The sequence below is a fragment of the Mercurialis annua genome, linkage group LG6 (genome assembly GCF_937616625.2).
Source record: "Mercurialis annua linkage group LG6, ddMerAnnu1.2, whole genome shotgun sequence".
Lineage (NCBI taxonomy): Eukaryota > Viridiplantae > Streptophyta > Magnoliopsida > Malpighiales > Euphorbiaceae > Mercurialis > Mercurialis annua.
In genome coordinates, this window is record NC_065575.1 from 47,634,084 (window position 1) to 47,643,656 (window position 9,573).

Here is a 9,573-nt window from a genome sequence, read left to right on the forward strand (position 1 = left end):
ATTCTCAAAGTCAGTTTACCATTATGCACATCAATAAGAGCTCTGCCAGTGTTCATGAACGGTCGCCCCAAAATCATCGGGCAGTCCCTGTCGGCTGCATAATCAAGGACAACAAAATCTACAGGAAATATAAACTTGTTAACCTTAACCAAAACATCCTCCACAATCCCATGTGGCTTCTTCAAAGAGTGATCTGCCAATTGTAACATCATTGGGGTAGCTTGTACCTGCTGATCACCAAATATGCTCCGGAATAGAGATAGGGGCATCAAATTTATACTAGCACCTAAATCACACAGACAATTAATGGACTGCATGTTACCAATAGTACAGGGAATAGTAAAGCTCCCTGGATCCTGAAGTTTCGTCGGAAGATTGCTCAAGATGATTGAGCTGCAGTTCTTTGTCATGGGTACTGTACCTTCTACCTCCCAACTCCGTTTGTTGGTGATGATCTCTTTTAGAAACTTGGCATAATGTGGCATTTCGCGTAAAGCGTCAGCCAGACTGATGTTGATTTGCAGTTTCTTGAAAGTGTCTAAAAACTGGTGGAACTTCCAAGTATCTTGCGGTTTCTTCAATCGCTGAGGGAATGGTATTTTTGGTACGTACGGAGGTAGTGGAGTAGGTTTAGTGACTACCTTTTCAGGTTCCTTTTCCTTTCTCTGCTCCTTTTCTACCTCTGTGCTAGTACTTGCTGCGTATGGATCATCCAATGCCTTTCCATTCCTCAGTTCAATTGCTTTCAAATGTTCTCGGGGGTTTTCCTCAGTAGTGGATGGTAAACCCCCTTGATTTCTGTTTTGGAGTGCTTTCGCCATCTGCTGTATTTGCAATTCTTGATTGTGAATAGTAGCAGCATGATTCTTGAGTGCTTGCTGAGTCTCTGCGTCCTTCTTCAGCATCAACTCCATCATTTTGTCCATTTTACTGTGTAGAGACTCTCCCTGTTCTTTCTGCTGAAAACCAGGTGGATGCTGTGGCCTACTATTCTGATGGTGGAAGTTTCCTTGATTTTGGAAGTTTCCCTGATTCTGCTGTGATCTTTGTTCTCCTTGAAAACTAGGACCTGCCTGATTGTGGGTTTGATTTCCATTATCCTTCCATGAGAAATTTGGGTGATTTCTCCAACCTGGATTGTAAGTAGCAGCATATGGATTATTTCCTGGTCTCTGTCCTCCCACATAATTGATTTGCTCGTTGATCTGCTGCGACATCACATAGCACTCATTCGCCGTATGGCTAGGATCTCCACAAACCTCACAGTTACTCTGAATTGCAGCAACATTATGAGTGTTGGGTGTTACAACTTGTTTTGTGAGAAAATCCTGTAATAGTGATTTGACTGTCTCCACTACTGGGTCAGTAGCAACTGCCATCACTCCTCTCTGAGCAGGCGCCTTCGCCCTCTCAGTTGGCCAAGAACAGCTGTTCACTGCCAACTCGTCTAACAGCTCAAATGCTGCATCAGTGGTCTTCCTCATCAATGACCCTCCTGCGGCTGTATCAATGATACTCCTGGTCTGATCATTTGACCCATTATAGAAATTTTGGATCAAATTCTCTCTGGTAATATGATGATGAGGAACTTTTCTCTGCAATTCCTTGTACCGCTCCCATGCGTCACTCACTGATTCTCCATCCAATTGCTGATAAAGCATGATATCTCTAGTCAGCTTTGCGGTCTTCGCCATGGGAAAGTACTTGTTCAGGAATGCCTTGGCCAAATCTGGCCATCTGTTAATGCCAACTCTAGGCAGAGCGTGAATCCAAATTTTCGCTTTATCCCTCAGAGAAAATGGGAATAAGCGCAGCCAAACTTCATCTTCTGTCATGTTACTGAGCTTGAATGTACTGCACACCTCCAGGAAATTTGAGATGTGCGCATTTGGATCTTCATTTGGTAGCCCATAGAACTGACAGCGGGCTTCTAACAACTGAATGATACTGGTTTTAATCTCGTAATGGTTTGCCCGCACAGGATGTGCAAAGTAACCATGCGTATTATTTCCTACATTCGGCTGAAAGAATTCCATCAATGTTGGTTGTCTCTGCCTGTTATTATTCTGTCCTTGCAGATCTTGTGGATTCTGCAGATTCTGCGGATTCTGCAGATTCTGGGGATTCTGCAGATTTTGGGGGATTACTCTGTTATCCCCTTCATTATTTAATCCAAGCGGATTACCATCTTCGTCTTCCATATTTAGATTCTTTTGAGCTGATTTTCTGATGCTTCGCTCAAAAGTTGTGAGATCTGGTTGAAATGTTTCTAAAGGTAGACCTTTGCGACGTGTATTATGCATACACTACAAGAAGAGTACCTATATCAACAAAAACAACAAAACCCACGCGTAAAACAAGAAAATAAAAGACTAAAACAAGCCGAGCTATCCTAACTTAGATGTTAAAGATATGCTTTCCCCGGCAACGGCGCCAAAAACTTGTTGAGAAAATTTGCTGCAAGTGCACAGTGTCAACTCGTAATATAGACTGTGAAGTCCAGATATCGTACCCACAAGGAAAGCAACTAAATACACCCAATTAAGATACTCAATTTGGATAGCCAAAAGGATAATTTGGTTGAAGTGATTTAAAAATTAATAAAATAGAATTAAGCAGATTTAATTTAGAATAAAAATTAAGCTTTGAATAAAAATGGGTTTAAACAATAATAAGGAAGATCAGGGATTATTAATTTTCTTTATGTCATTAATCTCATGGGATATTTGGATTATGTTATCAATTTAATGGTTCAGGCTAGTCTAATGCATCTATAACTCTCTCTCAAGCCGCTATAGATAAAAATATACAAATAACCAATTAATAGGTAGATTACTCACTCTCGTGTTATAAAATACCAAATCAAGTGATTAAATGACATTTATTAAGAAAACCTCAAGAACACGTATTCATTAACTCACTCTCGTGTTATTAATTCATACGTTGTTAATTAACTGATCTATTTCAATTAAGCTCTCTCAAGTCATAATTAAAACATAGGGCAGTGAATGAATTGGCCAAAAACATTCAAGCATTATGAGCATTAATTAACACATCATTTTAATAACAATCCAATATCCCAATATGATCAAGTAGACATAAGTCCAATTAATAATCCCCGAAAATGGGTTTAGCTACTCATAATTAAAGGAAATTCAACAATAACATATATGGAATTCATGATTAACAAGAACACAACGGTAATTGATCTCTCAATAATGTTGTACCTTAACTCCGGAATTCCAATATGTTTTTCGTAATAATCCCAAACTATAGAGTAGAAATGATACTAAAATAGACTACCTCTAATGGCTAGTCTATGATCTAGATGTAAACTACAAAATGTATGATCTCTAAATTGAAAGATGATTTTTCTCTACACAAATGCAAGCTATTTATAGAGTTGCTAGGAGTGGAGCTCAAGCCAAGAATCCCTCTTCATATCATGGAGTTTGAGTGATGATCAAGCTTTGGATCTCTTCTTTCCATGTAGAGCGGAGTAGGGAGCAAGTTCTTCCATAACCGTCTTGAGTGAATCAGGGTTCACTTATCTCATTTCCAAAGATAGCTTGATTAAATCTTATCTTGATTCATACTTTGAGTGCAAGCCAAGGAAGATCTTTTTGAGTGTGAACCCAATATATGTTGCTTATGGAAGATGTGTGAACGTATCGGCCAAGAATCCCCACGCGATTCCCAAGAATCGGATTTGAATTCCGAGATCAGGAGTCAGCCGGCCCTTGGCCGGCTCATAATCGTGGGCCGGCTGAAGGCCGGCTGAAGGTCTGCTTGTGATTTCTTTTCCGGTTCGGTTCGGTTTTGACTCGGTTTGACCCGAAACTTGGTTGGCTTTCTTGAACTCGGCTCGAATCCTTCTGGCTCTGACTATTTTTGTATTTTAACTCTGTTTTATTCCTAAAAACTCGAGAAACATTAAATATTTACATTCTACAACTAATTTATCAAATAAGCGAAATTAACTAAATAAGCGTATATTTTTACATCATAAAATACTAAAAACTAGTAAATAAATGACCTCTAAATGACGTAAAATATACACTTATCAACGATCAGAAGAGAATCCAGAAGCTTCACACTACCATCGTTCCTCACTGTCGTTTCGCCGCCGTTTCTCCGTTCGACGTCCGATTCGAGCGATTTTCGCGGCGATTTCTTCAGAATCAAGAGCTCTATCCATTCTAAGCTTCGTTTCAAGGTAATATCTCAAAAATTGATGCTAAAAATTGAGTTGTATGGCTGTTTTAGTTAAGGATATTGAATTTGACGTTTTTAGCTCGATTTTAGCGTTTTAGTAAAAACTAAATGACGGGTTTGGTGAGAAGTGAAGTTGTTGATGTGTGGAAAATTTGGGGTGCGGCGAAATAGCTCGGAAACGACGTTTCCGGGGCTGTGCATAGCAAGCAGCTATGTGCCCGCATAGCATATCTCAAGCTATGCGAGCGCATAGCCAAGAAGCTATGCGCCCGCATAGCTCAGGCTATGCGAGCGCATAGCCAAGCTGTGCACCGCACAGCTTATACGAGCTACGCGCTCGCAAATCGGGTTTGAAGGGACCAAAATGGACTTTTGTCCCGATTGACCTTAGTTTTTGACATTTTTGAGTATTGAACTTTAAAAACAAATTAAGGACTCCGACGACTTAAAAAGTAAGGTTTTAGCTCGACGTTTACGATGATTTACGAAAATGAAAAACACTAAGAATGTTATACGATTCTCGAATACGAGGAGCAGTACTCATTAAGTCGTAAGTACGACTAAGAGTTATCGAACACGTGAGTAACATTAAGATTTAAACTAAACCCTAGAATTTAAAAGTATTATACATATAAAGCATGAAATTCACGTCTAACTATTAAACGCTTTATCAGACGTGTCAGCGAGTAAAGAGGTCAGTAGACGTGGGATAGCGAGAGCATATCATTACATTGACCACGTGTGTCACGACCCAAAATATTGAGCCGAGCCCGGCGCTAGGGAATGGGAGTGGTAGCTCCGAAACCTGTAGCAAGCCTAAAACTACTAATAATTTTTCGCAAACAAAAACATAATATCGTATATGAAATATTTTCAGAAAACTCTTTTAGATAATACAACTATAGATATTAAAATATTATATCATAGTTTACATTTTAAATAAACTATTTTGAAACATTTCACAAATCATATACTGACACCTACAGACTACTGCAGCTCTAATGAATTCATACATTGTGCAAGCCCATCGACTTCTGGCACAAAGAGAATGGTCTGTCTGATCCGACTCCAGTCACCTGAAAGACATCAAAAGTGAGGGGTCAGTATTTAGGAAAATACTGAGTGAGTATAAAAATTACTAACGGTATTATCAAAATATAGCATCACCTGCTTAATACGTATGTAAATTCCATACATGATATAAGCACACATCAAACATTCTTAAGTAACAGACCTTATCGAAACTCTAATCCTTGACTTGCTAAACGTATATACTTAATTTAGCTTGATCCAAATGGTCTGACCCGGGAGTGTTCACACTCAACCACATCAGTCGCGACCTGTCTCTTAATTCCAAAGTGTGAGTCCAATTCACTGGTGGGTCCAAACCACTAGATACGGGGCTCAGGTTATCTGACTTAGTTCACTCTCGTGGGGCTCAGGTTAGTCTAACCGAGTTCACTCTCGTATCGCGTACTTTTTCTAATTCTTATAATCCTGTGTATTCTTATATCATCACAAACAGTCTAATTACACTAGACTAACTCATTAGTAATCTCATAGCCTACTGACACTCAATAGGTAATTGATTCCTATAGATCTCATACTAGCTACTCATATTCAAAACAATGAATATAATGGAAATCATATAATCCATTCCATCAAACATAACATCTCATGCAAGCAAATCGTATACATGCGATGTATTGATAATAATGCTAATAGGGTATGAAAATAACTTTTATAACAATAATAATAATACGCGAAAGTAAATTTGCCACTCACAGTGACCGCTTTCCGAATAATAATAATAATAAGATCCCATGAACTTCCATTCGTCATTTGATCCCTTAGCTATTCCAGCTCGTCGACCTGGTAGCTTGTCGATACGTCCATTTCCTATTCAAATCATATATACGTTTAATTCATAAACGTAGGCTTAGTATTAAAACCCTAAGTTATAAACTTTGGCTTAATATAATCGCATTTCGAATATGACTCTTAACTTCGATAGTATTCTAATACTTAGTTGAGATATTTGTTATATCTCTTATTCATTGATTCTTAAACTTAGGTTCTTTATATCCCGAAACCCTATTCGAACTCGTTATGTTCAATATCCAAATTTCTCGTTTTCGGGGTCCGTGATTCACTTTTAATGTCCGACGTACTTAAAGTCGGATATTTAGGTCGAAACGGGGTTAAATGTCCAAACAGGCATGATTGCTGGCTTTACGAACGCCCGAAGGGTCCCGTGCATATGCACGGCTCAGTGTGCGTTCGCACACTGCGGTGTTCCGGGCGCTTCGCCACTCGCCGACTTTTCCGACATGCTTCCCCTTCTCTATAACACATATTCCAACTTAATTCTCACCAAAAACGATTATAGAAACGCGATTACGATTCGTTTAATTCGTTAAAACGAAATAACTCTTATTTACAAATTTTCAAAATAAAACGTCGAGCTTAGCTCGATCTGAAGTTCAAAGATGATAGAGAATTGAATTTTGAACAAATCGATATAAAGAACGCTCGATTTGGACGAGAAACGGCGAAACAGCGGCGGATCGAATCGATCGCCAAAACCTTCTCTTTCTTTCTTCTGGATCATCTGAGCCGTTCTGTTTCCTTTATCCTAAGGAAAGGATGTATATATATTTGGCCAATTGACAACTTTGATCCTTCGTTTCTTTATTTTAAACCAATTCTCTTTTAAATTTTCTAATTTAACCAAATGGTTAAATTATCCTTTTAACTTTATTACTTACGTATTATTTATATTCAAATAAATAATACTAACTCAAAATTATTATTTTCCGTCCATAATCTTTTAATTGCTCTTTTCTAAACTTAATTGGCTAATTTATGTTTTGGCCCTTAACCTTTTAAAAAATTGCAATTTAGCCCAAAACGCATCCGCGTCCAAATTTTAAAAGGTCTCTGATTGACCCGAAACTTTCACCACATATATTATAAAAAATTTCGCGGACCTTGGAGAAATAATTTCCCTTTTCGGGACTTAACTGGTTAAAGTACCACTTTAGTCCCTAAACTCTAGTTTGAGACTTTTCTTGACATTTTTCCTTTTAATTCAAATTCCAACTTTAGAATTGAAATATGATATTAAATTCCACATAATTACTTTCCCAAAACCGACCTACTAAAGGCTTATTTACTTTAATTTCTTAAAAATTATTTCCAATATCGCCACCCTGGCGAATTAGGACTGGACACATTGTCCAATTAAATACATAAATATTTTGGGGTACTTACAACGTGATTGATTGGATTGCGGTTTCAATGAGTTGCACTTTACTTTCCTGTATTACATATGAAAGTCATTTAATATTATATTTTATATATACGTGTATTGTTTATACGCATCGCATAATACATGATTTGATTAAATGCTATGTGTTCTATCAAGTTTATATACAAGGAACTGGTATGCGATCCGAAGAAACTAGCTACCTATTGGGTGTCAATAGGCTGTGTGATCACCGGTATCGAGTCAGTCTAGCGTGTTTGCATATGATAAATGATTTGATAAACCTGCATGACATGAATATGATATGAATATGAATATGAAGGAATTTCGAAGTTGGACAATGAATTTGATACGAGTGAGCACTCGGTTACGGTGTAACCTGGAGTCCCCGTATCCAGTGACTTGAACTCACACTTTGGGAAATAAGAGATAGGTCGCGATCAACGAGGCAGAGTGTGAACACTCCCGGGTCGGACCATTCGGATCAGTATGATTTGAATATTCGTAAGTTATGTCGCATGCTAGGATATTAGTTTCGAGTTTATCAAATACCTGTTTATATGTATTATTTTATATTATTGTTTTCTTGAAAAGCGATGCTATGTTTTTATAAGGATGTCGTTAGTAAATTGCAAACTCACTCTGTATTTTCCCAAATACTGAGCCCTCACTTCGATGTCTTTCAGGTGTTTAGCGTCTGGACTTAGCTAGATGCCAGTTTTGGGATCCGGAAGTTAGTTATGTATGTATAGTCTTCTGACTTCTGAGAGTGCTGCAGTAGTGGTCCTGTGTTGACAGAGTCGTAACTTAGACAGCAATACATTTTGTTTTCACATATTGCCTGCTGTCTTATTTATATGTTTTTGTAGGCTATGTGTTTTATGTTTTGTTCATGGCCCCAGATGCCGATGATATGTTTTGGATACACTAACTATTGTTTATAGTACCGCGACGCCAGTCCGTACAGGGTACGGTAACTAGAGCCCGCGAGGATTCCGAACAGTTAGTGTAAATATTTGATTATATGAATATATGTATATTTGCTTCCGTTATTTGATATTATCTGTTTATAATTTGCGAAAAATTAGTTGTGGTTTGAGGCTTGCTACGGGTTCAGGAGCTACCACTCCCGTTCCCTAGCGCTGGTCTCGGCTCAATATTTTGGGTCGTGACATCTGCAGTCCCCAAATAAGCTTGGGGAGGGGAGTTTGGGTTCGTTTTATGACCCCCTGCACCTATCAGATGAAGTTCGAACCTAAATGAAAGTTTTTAGACGGTGTTGCAGACAATAAGAATGTTAATTAGTTTGGTAATCGGACTGTTTTAAGTATGCGTTTTGATAACCCGAAGTTAGCTAGAAAAGCGATTTTTAAAAAGTTGAGTTTAACTAGGAATTTTGTTAGATCGATAATTTATTGGTTTTTCGGAAAAGGTTTTGAGTTGAGATTAATTATCATCATAGGAAAAATGATTTCATAAATTAATTATCGTTTTATCCCGATAATTAATTTATTTTAGCTAATTTGCATAGCTAGTTAAATAACATTCGAAAAAGTTATTCAACGTAGGAAAATGTTTTTTGGGCCTTTTCTGCATTCTCCAAAAAAGCTCAGGAAGGGGAATTTGGATGCTTTTTTGACCTCCTGTGCGTATCGCATGAAGTTCGAACCTAAACGGAAGTTTTAGATAGTGTTGTAGACAATAAGAATGTCCTATTAGTTTGGTAATCAAACTTTTTTAATTGTAAGCGTTTTGATAGCCCGAAGTTGGCCAGAAAAACGATTTTTAAAAAATGAGTTTAACTAGGAATTTTTTTTGCTCGATAATTTATTGGTTCTTCGGACAACATTTTTAGCTTAGATTAATTTTAATCATAAGAAAAGTGATTTAATAAATTAATTATTATTTTATCCTGATAATTAATTTATTTTAGCTAATTTGGATAGCTAGTTAAATAACATTCGGAAAATGTTATTGAATGTATGAAAAATGTTATCATATTTTCATTTCATTTGATGGCATAAAATTCAAACCCTGCTCGCTTGGCTATTTTGGGCTGTTCTGGTGTTCCCACATCAACTCAGGGAGGG

The 9,573-nt window shown here is 37.6% G+C and overlaps 1 non-coding gene across 1 annotated transcript; it reads left to right on the forward strand.

The window, feature by feature from the left end:
• The first annotated feature begins 1,572 nt into the window (after nucleotides 1–1,572).
• LOC126654195 (small nucleolar RNA R71) lies at nucleotides 1,573–1,679 on the forward strand. Its single transcript, XR_007632451.1, has one exon. It is a non-coding gene; the product is annotated as a small nucleolar RNA R71 (small nucleolar RNA).
• The last annotated feature ends 7,894 nt before the right edge of the window (nucleotides 1,680–9,573 follow it).